Consider the following 19,848-nt stretch of genomic DNA (forward strand, 5'->3'; position numbering starts at 1 on the left):
GTCAGGTGATTGTGAGCATCTGTGGGTGATGGGAACTGAACCCTGGTCCTGTGGAAGAGCAGCCAATGTTCTCAACTACTGAGCCACCCCTCCAGTCCCTTGGTTTCCTGATCTTTTTTTTTCTTATTTTATTTAATTTTTTTTTGCCAAATGCCGTTTATTGAAGGAGGGAGGAGGTCTTAAATACAGGCTTACAGCACAATGGGAGAACCTCAGAGGGCAGAAGTTTGCTAACGATGTTTTACAATCTTGCATCTAAGCTGTTAATGCCCATTATGCAGGACATACAGACAAGGAACTTCCCTTAAGCATTCAGGAGGGTGGAACCTAGCAGGGAATTAGCATAGGGAGGATATCAAGGTCGAGGTCAGCAAGCAAGGCAACAGTTACCCAAAACAGAGGCTAGGGCCCTACAGGTCCCGCTTTTGCAAGAAAATGAGCTTCTGACTTAGGTTGCGTGGGACGTCAGCAGGTCACCTTACTCGTCATGGAGACGCCTGCCCAGGCCACACAGGTGCTCTGTCTTAGGTTGGTGAGCGTCCCCCAGGCATTACCCGTCTCTGAATACTCATTATCATACTGGCTCAATTATGTGTGAGCTGCATGGTTAATTGCTGCCAAAGATCTCAAAGTGGCACTGGACTTGCAATCTGTGTGTTCGATACAGAAAAGACCAACAGAGGTCCTATCCCACCCACAGTCAGTAGGCTAAAGGCAACTGAGCCATTCCCTTCCTTATCCAGCCATACTGTACGTTGGAGTCCTTGCAAGATAGTATCCCAAAGGCAAATGGAACTTGAGTTAATAAATTTATAATTTTAAAAGTCAATCGAAATGTATATAACTATTGAATTAAATTTATCATGCCCAATAGAATGAAAGATTAACTAACTGTGGTAGCTACTTTTGCTGCCAGGGTCTCCACTGTGCTAGCTGTAGTAAGCAATTATGAAATGGTAATCCCAGAAACAATAGCAGCGGTGGCCGCCACTGCTATAACAGCAACAACGGCAGCAGCAATGTCAAATTCTCTTCTGGAGCGTGTGGGCATCCACTGGTGTGGACATAACTCCAGGAACATGAACTACTAAGGTCCATTTTTCTTGATCCCAGCACGACTTAAGCTGGCAGCTCTGCAAAAGAACAACTAAGAACCATAAAGAGAAAACAGGCAGCTCACAAGGAGCATAACTAATGGTCTTATAATGGCTACATTCAGGCTCATAAATTTTAAGGTATCTTTAAAGGGGGCTAAATGAATTTTAGGAGGCCAATAAATGTTGCACAGAGCCACTCCTGAAAAGTAGGTTTCCTGATCTTTTATGTATAAGTATTTACAGAGGGCCTAGAGTGTGTCTGGAGTTGGCTACAATGATGCAGTTGGGGGAGAGGGTATGAAATAAGACTGGAGTTGTACTGTTTTTGTTTAGTTTATTGGGAGGGGGGGTTCGAGACAGGGTTTCTCTGTGTGTAGCCCTGCCTGTCCTGGAACTCACATATATAAAATTTAAAAAGTTTAAAAGGAGTTATGTGTGTGTGGGGGTAAGACTGGCCTTCTTGGCATTCAAAGAGCCCAGGTGATTGAGAGGAATAAGTGTGCCGGCTGCAAGCCCTGGGCAACCGGCAGACGCCACTGGCAGTGGCCTAAATCATCAGTGCCACCAGGGGGCGCCCGAGACCATGCTAATCAACCTAGAATGGGGACTCCTTTTGAGACCCTTTAAGACTTGAATTTCAGATTCCTCTGTGGAGGAATGTTTACTCAAAAACTTGTGACATTAGGGCCATGGCCATGACCAGGGAATGCAGCTGACAACTTACAGGCAGACCTGGGCTTTCCTGCTTTTTTTTTTTTTTTTTTTTTTTTTTTGGTAATGGATTGTTACTCTGAGAACCTTTGGCTTCTATGCCAGGGTTTCTTCAGGAGAGAGAGAGAGAGAGAGAGAGAGAGAGAGAGAGAGAGAGAGAGAGAGAGAGAGACTTCTGTTGAGCTATTACTCACATATTATATAATCCATCTATACACTTTGTGTGTGTGTGTGTGTGTGTGTGTGTGTAAGTGTGTGGCCATGAGTCATTGTGTGGACGGACATCAGAGGGTGTCTGTCCACTCTCACCTTCCACCTTGTTTGAGACAGGGTCTGTGTTGTCCCCCTGTGTAAGCAGGCTAGCTGGCCTGTGTGCCTCCTCGTCTTCCCATCCCGGTCTGAGGGGTGCAGGAATTTTGGGTGCATCCCTACCAGCTCGGCCTTACATGGATTCTGTTTGCTCCTCCAAGCGTTGAACACAGAGTTATCCCATGATTCTGGAGCTGCACCTCTAGGAATCTTCTCAAGTTCTGGAAGCCACAGTGCCTCTGTCTCTGTGGGTTTGTCTGTCCCATGTATTTCATAGCCGTGGGCCTCACACCGGAGGACTCTCTGCTTCTGTCTTCCTTCACTCAGCTTTACAATTTCAAGGCTCACCTGTGCCTTAGAGGTCAGAATGCCATCCCTTTTCATGGGTGAGTAATATTCCAAGTGGGGATGGCCTGTATGTATTTATCCATCCATTCATTAATGGATATTAAATTGCTTTTCACTTTTAGTTGTTGTATATAGTGCTATCATAATATTTGTGCATGTTTTTGCTTGGTCTGTTTAATTTTAATGACTTTTAAACATTTATTTCTTTACAATTTATTTATTGTATGTGTGTGTACATGGCACACTTATGTAAGTCAGAGGACAACTTGCAGGAATCAGTTCTCTCCTTCTACCATATGGATCTCAGGGACTGAACTCAGGTCCTCAGGCTTAGCAGAAAGCCTTTACTTACTGAGCCATGTTGCTGGCCCCTGACTGGCTAATTTTAAAAGGACAATGTAAAGTTACTGGAAGAAGAAAATCTCCCTTGTCCAGAGGTAGAATCAGGAGATTTATAACCCAATTCAGGTGTTTTCCTTCCTACTTATCTTAGCAAAAACCAGGGTGTGAGGTGGGAAGGAGACAAGAGAATACTTTCTTCAGAGCGTAACTCACCGGCTTGGACCAGAAGCCAGGGCCTGGGGCTGCTGCCTGCTCAGTTGCAGTAGTTGCTCAGGTGTAGCACTGAGTGGGTTCCTGGGAAAGGTGAGGCCTCAGGTTGAAGTCTTGTTACTTCCTGCCCAGCTGCCTGGGACTTGTCGCTTAATCCGCCAGAACCTGTGCCTACCTCCCATTAGTGGAAACCCTGGAGTAGAGAATGGTTTTCTGGATGAAATGGGATCGTGTGCTAACACGCTCTGGCTGGGTGAGGATAATCCTCGGTCATTTACGGGAGTCCGAGGATGATGGAGAGCAAGTGGGCTGCGTGCCTCAGGATCCCTGGCTTGGCTGTTTGGGTTGAAGGTGCTTGGGGCAGGGACAGCGAGAGGATGATAAAGGCTCTGTAGGGAAACAGGCTGAGAGGATGCAGGCTCAGGCAGGCAGAAGCTGACCGGAACCTCAAGTTCTCCTGTCTGGCTCAAATTGTGACTGTAATCAGCCCGAGGAGGAGTATTTGCGCAGAAAAGCACTCTGGGAGATGAGAGGATGCTTTCTTATCAGGGGATTTTTCTCTTAGGCCTTCCCATGTGGAGTTCGCTGATAACTTTGGAGGGAGTTTTGCCGGGAAAAGGCAATAAAAGTGATAGAGAGGCTGGAGGGCCCGCTGATGAGGCAAGATGAGAGGACTTGGCCTCTGGGTTGATTTAGAGGAGCTGGGCCCTGAGCTGGCAGGTGTTAAGGGTCCCAGATGGAAGTAGGAGTTGAGAAGAGTCTGGGAACATGATGGGAGGGCTAACAAAGGGACTCTCTGGAAAGGAAGCCATAGGCAGCCATTCAAGATGCCGCCTGGGCACAGAGCCTGCTTAGAGAATGATGGCCTCTGGAGGGCTGTGGAGATGCTCTGGGGCTTGATACAGCTAATGTTTTACAAGATCAAGGGCTTAGGAACTGCTCTGTGGGGAGCGATGCCTCTCTCCATCTCTGTTGGTCCCAGGCACGCTACCTCCTTCCCAAGCTTATTTGGAAGTGCTGATTAGGCTTGCAGCCTAGACCTTCGGGACTGTGCACGGACCCTGGCGTGGGCCAGAGGTGAGCTCAGCAAGGCCGTCTGGGGGCGACCCTCGGCTGTGGTCTCTGGACCAGCTTGATGAGCAGGCTTTTGACCAGTTCTTCTGGGCTGGCCTCCCTCCCTCCCTCCCTCCCTCCCTCCTTCCCCCTCTCCTCCTTCCTTCCTTCCTTGTTTCTTCCTCCCTTTCCACCTACCCTCCTCCCTCCTTCCCTCCTTCTCCTTTTCCCTTCCTTTCTCCCTCTTATTTATTTATTAGTTATCAAATTCTATTTGTGTGTGGAGGTCAGAGAGCAACTTGTGGGAGACCTTCCTCATGTGGGTCCTGGGGATAGAACTCAGGTCATCAGGCCTGGTGGCAAATGCCTTTATCCAATGAGCCATCTGGCCGGCCCCTTCCTCTCTCTTTTGGATAATTCTTGCTACGCAGCCCATGCTGGTCTAGAGTTCTCCATTCTCCTGCCTCAGCCTGCTGAGTGCTAGGATCACAGGTGTATGGCACTTGTATTAGTTACTTCTCTGTCGCTGTGATAACACACCACAGCCAAGGCAATTTATGGAGGGGGGCTGCTTACTGGCTTGCCTTCCCTTGGCTTGTTCCACCTGCTTTCTTATAGAACCCAGGACCACCAGCCCAGGGAAGGCACCACCCGCAATGGGATGGGCCCTCCCCCATCAATCACCAATTGAGAAGATGCCCTACAGGCTTGCCCACGGCTTGATCTTATAGGGGTTCCATCCTCTCAGCTGACTCTAGATTGTGTCAAGATGACAGAAAACTAGCCAGCACAACTCTGCACCCCACTGGGCCGGCTCCTTTACTTCTAGAATCCCCGGCTCATGAGTTATCAGACGGCTATGTGTGTCTCATCCCTTGTCTGTTTGCTGACTTGAAGAGAAGCAGTGACATTCTGGTTGTGGGGACTGGATATATCAGTTTGGGAGTCATCACCACCAACCATGGATGGTCTGAATGCCCTGATGTGGGGTGACTCACAGAGGAGGCGGAGCTGAAGACCCTCAGACTTGAGTTCCCACCTAGAGTCTGGGAAACACAGAGGGGAGGGGCGGGAGGGAGCGGAGGTGATCGTGACAAGCGGTTATCGGGATCTCCCATATTGCAAACACTCATGAGATGGTGTGTGTAGGGACAAGGGCCCTCAGGGAGTGTCGAGGAACAGACCATCATCAGACTGAGCGGCAAGCACAATGACGTTCTCTTTATGGAGACTTGGACAGAAGTGAGGAGGGCATCCAGAGTCCTTGGGGATCCTCAGAAGGTTCCCAGAATGGGCGACACTTGATTTGGGTCTTTAAAAAAGAACACAAACAAGGCAGTGTTGAAAAGAAAGGAGGAAGAATGTTCTGAAGAACTCCTAAGAGAGACATAAATTGAGCACCGTGGATGTAAAATGGGGGTTCATGGTTTGGGGGAATGCCTGATTTGATTGGCAGAGCATGTGGAGACAGCTCTGGATTTGAGCCTTTGGGCTGTGGCCCCTGTCAGGGGCCAGTCAACAGTGGCTGGCAAACCACAGTCAGCCCATTTCTGGTTTTGGAGAGCCCTGTAAGCTGGAGGTGAGTTTTATATCTTTTCTACTGATTGGGGAAAGTTGTTTTAAGGCTTATAATTCATGAATATGATATTCTTGATCAAATCTGCGATCATTTTCAGTGATGAGATGACTTAAAGTCATCTGGAAGGTGGGTGAGGCACACTTTTGGGTAAGTCTGGGAGGGCACTTCAAGAGAGATTGTCTGAGGGGAAGGTCAACTGTGAACATGAGTGATGTTATCCAATGACCTGGAAGCCTGGACCAGACAGCTGAGAAAGGAACCTGCCTGCTGAGCACTGGCCCACCCCTTTCTCTTAACAGAGGCTGTGTGGCCTGACAGATGAACACTTCTAAGTGGCTCATCTTGTGTGTGTGTGTGTGTGTGTGTGTGTGTGTGTGTGTGTGTGTGTGTGTGTATTCCTGTCTGATGTGTGCAAGTGTGCATGCGTCAGAGGTCAACATAGGTGTCTTCCTCAGTTTCTCTCTGCTGTTTTTTGAGGTAAGGTAGATCTTCGAACCCAGAGCTAGCTAATTCAGTGAGTCTGGCTAGCCAGAGCTTCATGGATCTTCCTGTGTCCATCTCCCAGGATTACAGGTGTGTGCACTGTGCTTGTTCCGTGTGGGTGTTGGGGGCCCAGACAAGCACTTTACTGACTGGGCCAGCTCTCCAGACCCCAGTGACATAAAATTGGGACTTTGGGGAAGCTCTGGTGACTAAGACAGAAGTCAGGGCCTTGAAGGAGAGCCGCCCTCCTGAAGTCACCTGTGTGTGAGGGAAGAGACCTTTTGGAATGTGATCTGTTCCTGCTTTTAGCATTTCACTTCTTCCTCCTCTCGTCAGTCAGCAGCCAGGAGTGAGCCCATGACCTCCACAGGTCTCACATCCCACCTGGAATGTTCTCTCTGGTCTGTTGTTTATGGCAGGGCCGTCAGGTGTCCTTTCTGGGAGCACGTCCCCTCTCACTGGTCGGAGGAGTGTGCCCTTGACCTAGAGTCTGATTCATTGTTTTGTTTTTCTCCTCAGGAACAAGTTGTCCCCACAAAGACAGGTGCCAAATCTTGTTTGCTGGGTGGGGAAGCCACCACACTGCTCCCAAGGGACACATGTGGAAGCTGCTTCTAAAGACCTGTAAACAGAGAGGGAGCTGCTTGAGAGTCCGTGACACCCCTGGAATCCCATGATGGCCGACCTGAAGGTTTCTCTATGAATCCAGTGAGTCCTCAGCTGAGTGCTCTCTGGAACCAGGATACCTGTGTCACGTGGATGGTGTCAGAAGGACACTCTGTCCTCCAGTGGCCTGACAAGCCAACAAGATGATTTGCACTCAGCCAGCGCCACACCCCCCATCAGCAGGGGCAGCCTTGATGGTGGCTAAGAAAAGATTTAGAGCTCATGTAAGATTGCTCTAGCACTTCGCTGCTGGTGACCTCTCCGCACCCCAGCTTCCTGCACTTTATAAGATGTGGTAGTCATCACCCCACCTCATAAAGTCTTCATGAGAATTCAACGGTTTCATGCTTTAAAATGTACCTAGGATGGAGGAGAGCGATTCTGTGAAGGACCCTGGCTCTCTGCTCTCTCCGTTCCCAGGACATCCTATTCATGGGCTCCCTGGAATGTTGGCGGTCTTGTTCTTGGATACAGGAACAGCACTACTGTAAAAGCCTGCTTACTACTGAGTTGAGCACCCAGCTCCTAGTGGTCTCTGGATAAATATTGGACAAACGAATCAGTGATTGACACTCAGCCAGTCAACAGGCTCTTCCTGGAAAGGGGAATCCTGGGGAAGCACCCTCCTGTTAATTCCCAATGGCCTTCCAAAGCTGGAGGCTCATTTCCCATACTGGTTCATCCTGGCCTTGGCTGTGGCTGGGAGTCTGCAGGGTCTTAGAGCAAGGTTCCTGGGAGAACAGGGCAGTATGTGAGGTGCAAGGGCTTCAAAGACCAGGAGGTGGAGGGAGGGCAGCTTCCGGAGGACACAGGCTTCCAGAGGTCAGGACAGAAGCCGCTTCGCAGTGGTCTCCAAGTGCGGCTTGGAAAGGGGAGGCCAGTTCCTTTTGTTGGAGTCCTGGGAAGGAACCAAGGGTTGGGATTCTGGGTGGAGTGTTAGGCAAACACTCTACCACTGAACTGTGTTCCCAGCCCACAAGTTCGTTCGTTCTTCATTCATTCATTCATTCATTCATTCATTCATTCATTCATTCATCCAACAAACACATACTGAGGTTCTAAGCTGGTCAACAATGCATCAGACATAGACTTTGCCCTGAAAGACCCCAGTCTGGGGGCAGGGTCAGATAAGAGAGGCAGACAGATAATTACCAGGACCAGGCAGGCGAAGGCTGAGTCTGAATCACAGGTAAGGGTGTGAAGAGATCCCAACCATGACTTCCTGATAGAGGAGAGGTGGGGCTCTGAGTCAAGAGGCTTATGGGAAGGGTAATGCCTGAATGGAGAGTGGAAGATTAAAAGGCACTTGGTTGTGGTGGGGAGATGGGAGAACATTCTAGAAAGAGGAGAACAGGGTGAAGACCCACAGACAGGGAAGTGTGTGTGTGTGTGTGTGTGTGTGTGTGTGTGTGTGTGTGTGTGGAATTGGGCAGATGATATGTTATCATGGCGTGGGCTACAGGCATGACGGATGCTGAGGAAGTTAAGGATTCTAGGTAGGGCTGTGATTTAACTCAGTGGCAAGCATTTACTTAGCATGTGCAAGGCCATGAGTTCAATCCTCAATAGACTAAATGGAGGCCGTACGCTCTTTTTGACTTGTTTTGTGTTGAGGCACAGTCTTCATTGGCTCTCCCCAGGAATCCACTGGTCCTGAGGACCTCTGTGAGCTCAATGACATCTTTGCCCTTTTTCAGGCTGTTTCCGCAGCCTCCTGGGCTTCTTCTCCCAGTAACGGATGGATTTGGGAATTGGAATTCTTCCATTGCCCATGGCCCGGTACTGCCAGCCAGCCTCATAAGCCACATGCCCAGATGAACAAACTTTCTGGTTAGGCTTCAGCTGCACAACTTTGAGGCCAGCAGGAACCACGAGCCACTGTTTTTTGTCACTTAGAGGGATCCCATCTAAGATCTAGAGGCGTTCCAGGGCGGGCTAGCCTTGCTTGGTCTTGTAGGGCAACATGCCTCACACTGTTTGCCAGAAAAATACAGGGCCCGGAAGTGGTAGGATCCCCCGAGGAGGGTTGGTGTTCATCTGCTGTGGAGAAAGGCCGGGTACTTTGTTTTGTTGATATACTCATATGCATGACGACCACCTTCTGACCACAACGGCCACCAGGCAGCCCAGAAGATAGCGTGGGCCATCCAGCACTAGAACCTGCCCTCCGCCATCTTTGTTAACGGGGCTTGCGGCTTTATATAATGCTAAGTCAGGAAACTACAGCCACCTCTGCCTCTTCCAACAGCGGATGCAACGCTCCATCTAGCTTCCACACAGAGGATGCTATAAGCTTCTTGGGCAATCCTCCTAAGACTGGTTCTACTTCAGGCAGAGCTGAATCCAGGTACCCATGTGGACACCAGTGAGTGTCCCCTGGGCCAGTGGAAAGAAGATTGCTCCCAAGCCTAACAACCCAATTGTGATCCCGAGAATCCACACGACAGGAGGAGAGAATTGACTCCGACAAGTTGTCCTCTGACCTCCACATGAGCACCATGGCATGACATGTGCACACCCATGTATTCCCAAGTGTCCACACACACACACACACACACACACACACACACACACACACACACACACACTCGGAGGCACGGCCCTTGCCATTCTATCCAGGAAGCTTGCTGATAATGGATCCAGACAGTGCCACTTTCTGGGCTGTTCAGGCATGGCCCCGAGGTGTTTTGGGCTGGGTCACTACTTGTCTCCAATGACCATGGTGATGATTGACAAGACTTGGGGTGTGAGCTGCTCTCAGAGGCAAGGGCCGGGCAGCTGTGTGAATGGATAGGGCTGGTGATTTTTTTCCTAAAGTAAAATGGGGGTGCTGCAATCGGAGGGGTAGTGGGTGTTAGCTGGGGAAAGCAGGGTGGTCCAGTGAGACTCTTATCCGATTCCATTTGTCGGAATCATACGGAATAGAAACCGTTGGTAGTGATGAGGGGTAACTGCTCCAGGAGGATGAGCTTTCCTTAGGGATGATGATAGTTTGCACAATGCTGTGAATTACATCAAATGCAACTTAATTGTTCACCCTGTGGGTTTTGTTTCTTTCTTTCTTCCTTTTCCTTTTTTTTTTTTTTTTTTTGGTGTTGAGGATCAAACCCAGGATCTCATGAAAATGAGGCAGGTGCAGCCGGGCGTTGGTGGCGCACGCCTTTAATCCCAGCACTCGGGAGGCAGAGACAGGCGGATCTCTGTGAGTTCGAGGCCAGCCTGGGCTACCAAGTGAGCTCAAGGAAAGGCGCAAAGCTACACAGAGAAACCCTGTCTCGAAAAAAAAAAAAAAAAAAAAAAAAAAAAAAAAAAAAAAAAAAAAATGAGGCAGGTGCTTTGCTACTGAGCCCTAAATTACTCACTTTAAAATGGTGACTTTTTTTCTGAATCTCATCTCAATACAAAAGTGACTTTTCCCTCCCTCATCCCAGCATCTCGGGGCACTCCATCTTCAAGGGCCATTGGGGTTTGTGACTTTTTTCCTTTCATTATTGCTTGGGACTCACACTGGGTTTTAGCCAGAGGGGGCCGTACAGAGGAATAGGGCGTGGCCCTGGCAAGGCGCTGCCCACTGCAGGGCCACGGAAATGCCTGGGTGTTTTGTCCAGAGGTACAGTCCTGTGCTTTCATGAGGCCCGGTGAAGCGAGCCCCAGTGTGGTGCCAAGGACATCTTGTTCGGAGGAGAGGTGGCACTCTGGACTTCCCTGGGGCCACTTGCAAGCCGTGGCACCTGTTTTCTTTCTGGCTTTGGGGCTGGGAAGGGCTCTCCCTCCTCAGGGTCCACTGCTCCAGCTGGCTGAGGACACTGGAGGTTCTGTTTTCCGTCCTCACTCGGTACTAGAGATGCTTGCTGAGGCCACCGAGAGAAAGGCTGGCCACACTGGGACTTCGAAGGGAACAGAAGGTTTTATCTCGTTCTCCGAGCCTGTCCGCATTCTATGTGCTGGAGTTTGGGCAGAGCCCAGAGCTGTCTGTGGCTCCCGGAAGGAGCACACTGACACCCTCAGGAACGGGTCTTTCTCTTTCTTAGGCGAGCACCCCCATCCTGCCCCACAAACTGGCAGTGGCAGGACTTTGGGGACAGTGCTGGGCTCATCTGGTAAGAGCACGGAGACCGGCCCCTTTGCCTGAGCTGTGCTCTTGCTAGAGGAGAGCTGGTCTGTGGCTAGAGATTCTAGGACTCCTGGGCCACTAAGTCCCTGGGCCTACTCCACCACACAAAGCCATGGGCAACACTGGCTCAGAATCTCCCTGAGATGTTACAGGCTCTGTTTGAGGATGTTCTCCAAACTGAAGGGAAGGACTGGAGGATGGCTGCACACCTCGCTCCCGAGTGCTGAGGAGACCTCTCACTCTTAGCCCTGCCCAGTGGTTACAGGGTAGAAATTCTCTCTGGTGTTGATTCTGAAAGGGACAGTGTGGGGGTCCTGTCCGGGAGGACTGACTTCCAATCCCGACCCCAGCACTCACAGCTGAGGGACTCTGGATGGACCACTTCCCTTCATGGACCCCTAGTATCCTTAGGTGTAAAATGGTACTGAGATTCCTAACTACAGCTCTCTCACCTTCCCCCAACTCAAGGCCACTCAGAACTCAGAATATCCCAGGGAACAGGCTGGGCCTGCTTCAGGCTCTTCTCTCATGTACGAAGTATCAGCAGATTGGGTCTAGCCTTAGATAAATCCATCTTGTAAAGCAACAACCTTGACCTAAGCTACAACATTTTGAGAATAAGTACCAAGAAAAAAAAAATAACTCCACATTTCAATACCGGTGAACAGCCACCAGCTTCCAGCACCAGGAGGCACGGATTGGTTATCACTTATGCCAATGAACAGTAACATCTGAGAGAACCTCCAAGCATATCAGAAACCCAGACCCGAGAGCTTTTCACTCATGCTGGATGGAGGCCCTCACTCGGGACTATTAACGGCGCTGCACCAAGGCAAATGCGCAGGCATGCTGGCTAGTCACCGTCACTTACTTGTCTTGAGCCTTGCCCATGAACGTTAGCACACAGAGGACTCCTGCCTGTGCCCCTGGTCTCTAGCTCAAATGCATTTCTCCTGCTTTTAATGCCCAGCCCACTTCAAACTGACCCTGTGACCGCCCCGGCCTTCAGGTCCCCTGCAGACCCTTTCATGCTTGTATTGGCTCTGCCCCCAGCCTCAGCACAGCCTCTCTGGCCTGAGCTGCCTCTAGTAACCCTTTCTTAGACATTCTGTACATGTTATCTGGGATACGCGGTCTGGAACCCAGCAGCCTGGCATTGGCAGCCAGCTGCCAAGTGAAATCGGGATTACCTGGCAAATGGCAGCTCATAAAGCTGACGTGGCTCATGAATTTATCACTAACTGACAAATTTTAACCTCGAGGAATGGCACAAATATGTCCGAGACAATGACCTGTTTCAGAAATAGGGCTTTGGCAAATGTAACTAGAGGTCTTCAGATGTAACTGTCTTGGATTTGGGTGGGCCCTTTGTCCCATCCCTGGTGTCTTCATATGAAGAAGATTGGACCCAGAGGGACAAAGAGAGGAGACAAGGCCAGCTGAGATCAGAGGCGGGGAAAGCATGGCCACGGCCATGGACTGAGGAAACTGGTCTACCACAGGCTGGAGAGGCCAGAATAGCTTCTCCCCAGAGTGTCTCAGGGGAACTCGGCCCTGCTGATACCTTGATTTTGGCCTTCTGGCTTGCATTAGAAGGAATACATTTCTGTTGTTTTTCAGACACCAGTTTCTGGTAATTTGTGATGGTGGCAGCATTCCAGAGAGGGAGACACCCTCCCTGTGGGCAGCCATCACTGGAGCATTTGCCCTAGAGCACATAGTAGATGCTCATTAAAACCCAACATTGCCTGTGCTGCTATCCCTGAGGACACTGTGGGCAACACCAAGGCAGCCATGTGATCCTTTCATGGGACAGCCTGTGACCCTGCGGGGGACCCAGGTATCACAAGGAACAGCCTTGGGGCTCCAGGGGCAGTTGCTTCTGCTGACATAGTGTTTTGCTTAGCATTCCTGGCTGGAGCCTTGGAAGGACGGAGCCAGAGGGAGGGGACGGAGATTGCAGCTGGGGAGGGCAGCAGGGCTGAGGCCTTCGAGAGGAATGCTTACCACCCTGAGTCAGGGCATGCGGGCCAATGGCCGTTTGCTGACACATCACACCCCGGAGGGAGGACGGCAGTGACCTCATGCTGCTTGTCAAACACTCAGCACCCTCCCAGCACTGCCCAGTGCTTCAGCGCTGCCCAGAGGGAGCTGTCCCCACCCCACCCCTGCCTGGCTTTCCGAGTCCACCCCTCCCCTGCACATAGGCCAACGAGCAGGACAAGCAGACCTTCGGGCCAAGACTCTGAGATGCTTTTGGGGCGAGGTGAATGGTTCCCACTTCCCCAAGGGCAGCGGGATCGTAAACCCTGGAACACAAGATACACAGCTGCACACAGCTGCCGCCGCTGCACAGAGCAAACACTCTGGAATAAGCTTTGGAGGACTCAGACCCTCCTGCCTCTCACCTATAAAAATGATGGTTTACAGATGGGGAAACTGAGGCCCAGAGGCTCTGTGGGCTTGCTAGATATATCTCTGAAGCAAAGGGCAGCCTGGAATAGGAGCCTGGTCTGGACTAACAATTCATCTTGGGACCAAGTCTTCTGTAAGCCCTGGGTCAGGAGGGGCTGGAGTCAGCCTCTGGATTTTTGATCTTTAAAACCTTCTGTTTTCTTTCTTTCTTATTTTTTTGGTTTTTTGAGACAGGGTTTCTCTGTGTGGCCCAGGCTGTCCTGGAACTCGCTCTGTAGACCAGGCTGGCCTCAAACTCAGAGATCTGCCTGCCTCAGCCTCTCAAGGGCTGTGATTAAATGCGTGTGCTACTATCACCAGCTGTCTTTATTCTTTAAAGATTGATTTTAAATCATGTGTGTGTGTGCGTGCGTGCGTGCGTGTGTGCGTGCGTGCGTGCGTGTGTGTGTGTGTGTGTGTGTGTGTGTGTTTGTGTGTCTATGGTGTGGGCATGTGCACATGCATGCCAGTGCTGACAGAGGTCAGGAGAGGGTGTTGGATCCCTTGGAACTGGAGTTACAGGTGGCTGTGAGCTACCTGACCTGGGCACTGGCAACCAAACCCTGGACCTCTGGCTGAGCATCAAGTGCTCCTAACTGTTGAGCCTTCTCTCCAGCCTGTGCTCTGGGGTGTGAGGTCTCAGCATGTAGTGGTGAGGCCTGAACCCAGAACCTCACACACACTGGGCAAGACTACTGGGCCATATGCCAGTCCCAGCCATTCAATCCTTTTTGCCTTTACCTGAAAATAAATGTGTCTGCTGGCAGCTATCCAGTCTCCCTCCATGCATGCCCTACCTTCAGAGAGAGAGAGAGAGAGAGAGAGAGAGAGAGAGAGAGTTCCCTAGGTGATGGATTTGGGGTCTTTCTTGATGACCATGAGCTACAATTTTGGCAGAGCCCATGAAGATGGGACATGTAGCATCCAACATAGAATCCTGAACATCCAGGCATCTTGAAAGCCTAACCTGTCCTCCATCCACCCAGGAGAGGGTTACAGCCTTCACTACAGCTGAGCCAAGTTGGTCCACAGACCTTGACAGGGGATCTGGAACGTGGGCAAGGCTAGCTGGCGCTCCCTAAGCTCCTGCTTATTTATTTTACCATTCTAACTTGAGGCCAATATTTAAGCATCACCTAGGCAACAGCCCAAATCTCCCAGCCATTGGCCCCCATCCAGCCCCACACGGTTGGGATGAGGGCAAGGGGTGGGGCAAAGAAAATGAGTCACTCCCACCACCATCACACACCACCTGGGAAAACAGTGACCCAAAAAACAAACCTTGGTTTCTCGTCCAGAGAAACTTTTTCCGTGTGGTCCTGCGGCAGAGCACTTTGAACACCAGCAGGACAGTCACACAGGACCTGTCAACGCTTTTTGTTCTTGTCCTTGTGCTGGTTAGCATTGTTGACTTTCTGAAAAATTTTTTTATCAGAGTAATATGTGGGTGAAAAGTATACAAACTGTTAAGTGTACAACTCTAGAGAACCGTGTGAATCTCCCTAGCAGAACATGTGACCAGCCCTTGGGAGCTGTTGGCCCCCAGGGCAAGAGATATTATCCTAACTTCTCACCACTGCCTCGTTATTTGTTCCTTATATAAATGGAATTATACATTCTGTCCTAAGTTGAGGCCAACAGTGTTTCTCAGTTTGGGCCACACTCCTCCCTCCCTCCAGTTCGGGGACTGGAGGACAAATGGAGGGGGCCACAGGTTGTGGGGGTATCCGACTTCAGCTAATCAATGGTGCAGGGGAAGTGTGGCTTTGGGAATGCCTCAGGTCTGGGCTGGGGAGATGCTTCAGCCATTAAAGCACTTGCCAAACAAACAAGACGGACCAGAGTTTGAATCCTCAGAGTCCTTGTAAGTGGTAGGTGCAGTGGCTGACCTGAAATTCCAGCATTTTGAAGGTGGAGACAGGGGATCCATTGAGCAAGAAAGATAGAAGAAGAATCTCAATGTCAACTTTGTGTCTCCACACACATTTGTACCTGTGTGCATTTGTACCTTCCTACCTACATGTGAACATGCATACACACATACACACACATACACACACACACACACACACACAGAGACAGAGACAGAGACAGAGAGAGAGACAGAGAGAGACAGAGAGAGACAGAGAGAGAGAGAGACAGAGAGAGAGAGAGAAAGCGTTATTTACGCATAAATTTTGTAGCTGAGCTTTTCTGGGTCTGTGTCTCCTTGTGCAGTGGATGGAGAGAGGGGTGTAATAAAGTCACAAGCCTAAGCCTTGCTTCTTCTACAGCAAGCCAGGGCATCCCCGCCTCTTGTTTTGACGCCTCCTCGGTGGAGGGCAGGGACTGTAGCATCGCATGTCCTGTACCAGTCAGTGGTGGGGCCTGGGTCCTGGCTGTGTGGGCAGCATCTCTGCAGCCCTTAGGGCAGCTATGGCTCTTTTTGTCCCAGGGCTGGGGAGGGGATGGCCATTCATGGTGCCAGCGAGTCTCCAACTGTCTAAACCAAAAGATTAGCTTTCCAAACCTCTGATCCATTACAGTCTGCAGTCATTGTGAAATGCAAGAATGGCCTACTTAAGAAAATGAGATGGGAGAGACAAAGGCCATACAAAACACAGGCCCTACAGATGAGGACCACCACAGAAAGCCATAACCAACCAGAATACAGAGTTATAGAGCCCAGTACCAATGAACACATCTACAAAACCACTCCCACGCCTCAGGCCGAGGGAACACTGAGGAAAAAGGTGCAAAGTTGGTAAGAGCCAGAGGACAAGAGACTTTGCTGAGATTGTGCCTCCTAGTGACAGCAGAAACTACACCTGTCAAGTCTCACCAACATGACCACCCAAACACGAGCTGAACCAGAAGGGCGCCGACAAATATTCCAAAACAAGGCCTCAACCTCCACAAAGAACTAAAGGCAACTGAAGCAAGCTGGGGGTGGGAGAGGTGGTCTTCCTTAGGGAAGAGCACACCAGTTGGTTGTCCACTGCCAGAGGGTCAGCCCTGAAAACATACATACAAGGAGCATTATCTGGACTCCACAGGGACAATTGGGACAACATATGTGTGTGTGTATGCAATAAGAACTGATTAAACAAGAGGGCGTGACTTTGAAGGAGAGTAGGGGGGGTAGAGAGTAAATAGGGGTTGGAGTTAGGAAAGGGAAGGGAGAAATGTAATTAAATCCCAATTTCAAACCTCCCCCATGACACACAAAATGACCCCCACAAAAGAAACCAAAACCAACATATAAGCCCAATACAAATACAAAACAAAGACATGTACATTCAGTGAAATTTATAAGCAAAAATACAAGCCCTGATTTTATTATATTATATTATTTTATGTTGGTATCAACAGATTCAAGGGTTATGTAATGTCTTTGCTTTTAATATGAAACAAAGCCCACTAAGTCAGACCGAAGATGTCTGAGCAGGTGGACCTCTGCTGCAAGCCGGGCGATCAGAGCTGGTTTTCCAGAGCCTGCATGGTGGAAGGAGAGAACGGAGTCCTGCACGTCCTGCTTTGCCCTCCACACGCACACTGTGGCCTGAGCACTCCCACTGCACCTACACAGATGCACATGGGTAAAGTAAGAAGCCAGGAAGCCAGCCAGACAAACAGAGCAGGAGAGAAGGCGTGTAAGCTTTACCGTGCTCACTCTGGCTGCCGGGCACAGACCATGGACGCTGTGAGAGTCTTATGTGAACAGCCCCCTTTCGGCCTTCTCTGCTCTGAGGGACTCTACACTGCCAGTCTGCTGCAACCCTCCCATATCCTAGACATGGCCTCTGCCATGACCTCCCATATCCTTGACATGGCCTCCCCCATGACCTCCAATCTCCTAGACATGGCCTCCACCATGACCTTCCATGTCCTTGACATGGCCTCCACCATGACCTCCTATCTCCTTGACATGGCCTCCACCATGACCTCTCATCTCCTTGACATGGCCTCCACCATGACCTCTCATCTCCTTGACATGGCCTCCACCATGACCTCCAATCTCCTAGACATGGCCTCCACCATGACCTCCAATCTCCTTGACATGGCCTCCACCATGACCTCCAATCTCCTTGACATGGCCTCCACCATGACCTCTCATCTCCTTGACATGGCCTCCACCATGACCTCCAATCTCCTAGACATGGCCTCCACCATGACCTCTCATCTCCTTGACATGGCCTCCACCATGACCTCCAATCTCCTAGACATGGCCTCCACCATGACCTCTTATCTCCTTGACATGGCCTCCACCATGACCTCTCATCTCCTTGACATGGCCTCCGCCATGACCTCTCATCTCCTTGACATGGCCTCCACCATGACCTCCAATCTCCTAGACATGGCCTCCACCATGACCTCCAATCTCCTTGACATGGCCTCCACCATGACCTCCAATCTCCTTGACATGGCCTCCACCATGACCTCTCATCTCCTTGACATGGCCTCCACCATGACCTCCAATCTCCTAGACATGGCCTCCACCATGACCTCTCATCTCCTTGACATGCCTCCACCATGACCTCCAATCTCCTTGACATGGCCTCCACCATGACCTCTCATCTCCTTGACATGGCCTCCACCATGACCTCCAATCTCCTAGACATGGCCTCCACCATGACCTCTCATCTCCTTGACATGGCCTCCACCATGACCTCCAATCTCCTAGACATGGCCTCCACCATGACCTCTCATCTCCTAGACATGGCCTCCACCATGACCTCTCATCTCCTTGACATGGCCTCCACCATGACCTCCAATCTCCTAGACATGGCCTCCACCATGACCTCTCATCTCCTAGACATGGCCTCCACCATGACCTCTCATCTCCTTGACATGGCCTCCACCATGACCTCCAATCTCCTAGACATGGCCTCCACCATGACCTCCAATCTCCTAGACATGGCCTCCACCATGACCTCCAATCTCCTAGACATGGCCTCTATTTCTGCCTGCGCTGCTTTAGCTGAAGTGGAAGAACAGCCCCTCTGTTCGGCTCTGGCAGGGTCTCTGGAGGGCTGCAGGAATGCACACTTGGTTCTTGGGTGGTTGTTTTTTTTTTTTTTTTTTTCCCTAGATTGTTCAGAGTGATACGTGGCTCCTTTTGGCCCCCGTGGCTTTTCCTTCTTGGATGGCACATTTCCCCTCATGAACTGGTTGGGAGCATAACACAAATGACAAAAGGTGGGATGTCCCTGGTTTCCCCTTCTCAGGTCACCTCAACCTTCATTCTGCATCAAAGCCTGCAAACTCCCGCCCTGCTTCCTCAGGGAGTCCTGCTAGGAAGGGGAGGTGGCATCTTGGTCCTGCTTCAGAGACTTAGTCCTGTGTTCTGTCCATCCCCATCCTATGCCTTTTTTTCCTCAGAAAAGAACAAAAAAAAAAAAACCAGCAGCTTCATTCATCCAAGGTCACCACCAGGTACATGATCACCTTTACCCGCTTTGTTCCTTCAGGGCATTCACGGTCTTTGCTGCTGTTAATTCCACCAATCAAGAATAAGACCACTACCACAGTTTCAAGTCAAAGTTGTGTCAAGCTTTAATTAAATACTGGCCAGGTGGATGGGCTCTGGCCAGGTCCATACCCAGGCCCTGGGAAATGGCCCAGAATCACAATTTGCAGCAGTTTAAGAAGGAAAACCTGTAATTCATCGTATTTCCCATCAGGTCCAATCAGGGGCAAGCATACAAACCTGACATACCTCTGGCCTACATCCAATCAGGGGCAAGCACACATCCTGACGTATTTCCTGCCTGTGAACCTCCCGCCCACATGTGATCAAGTGCAGATGGGTCACACAAACTTGTTCAGGGAGTGAAAACATGGGGCTTGTTGTCTCCATAAACAATAGCTCCAGCATTTCAGGAACTGTCTGTCCTTGGGCAAGAGGCTTGCAGATCAGAGACATTTTTGTTTCATGGATTTTAGGCATAGTAGTTAAAACTTAAAATGTAATGTTGGCTCTCACATTCTCTCCTTGAGTTGTATCCCGAGTCACATCTTGACTCCGTAATGGGTACCTATTTATACTGGGATCTAATAAACATCAGCTTAATGGTACCCAGACAGAAATTATCATTTTAGGTAAGGCATCAATGATGCAAGAGTCAACAGCAATTAGCGGAATAACCTTAAATTTGTATCAATATACAAAAATCTATATCAATATGAAACATTTGAGACTGGCAGTTGTTTAAAAGTAGATTCAATAATCCATTTTTGTTTGTTTGTTTTTTCGAGACACGGTTTCTCTGTGTAGTTTTGGGTCCTGTCCTGGATCTCGAGCTGTAGACCAGGCTGGCCTTGAACTCACAGAGATCCGCCTGCCTCTGCCTCCTGAGTGCTGGTAGTAAAGGTGTGCCACCACAACCTGGCTCCATAATCCAATTTTTTATCCTATCTTTTTTATTTTAAAAGTAGATTCAATAATCTATCTTTTCTTATGTGCCTCCCCCTTTTTAGAAAAGGATCCCTGAATGTACCTC

The 19,848-nt window shown here is 50.0% G+C and overlaps 1 long non-coding RNA gene across 2 annotated transcripts in view; it reads left to right on the plus strand.

The window, feature by feature from the left end:
• LOC114684020 overlaps nucleotides 1-9,321 on the plus strand; it is a 48,270-nt gene extending 38,949 nt beyond the window's left edge. For both annotated transcript variants that reach the window (XR_005090958.1, XR_003733224.2), the window contains exon 3: nucleotides 6,652-9,321. This is a non-coding gene — a long non-coding RNA (uncharacterized LOC114684020). The remainder of the gene's footprint in view (nucleotides 1-6,651) is intronic.
• The last annotated feature ends 10,527 nt before the right edge of the window (nucleotides 9,322-19,848 follow it).

Source organism: Peromyscus leucopus, chromosome 2 (genome assembly GCF_004664715.2).
Source record: "Peromyscus leucopus breed LL Stock chromosome 2, UCI_PerLeu_2.1, whole genome shotgun sequence".
NCBI classification, from domain to species: Eukaryota; Metazoa; Chordata; class Mammalia; order Rodentia; family Cricetidae; genus Peromyscus; species Peromyscus leucopus.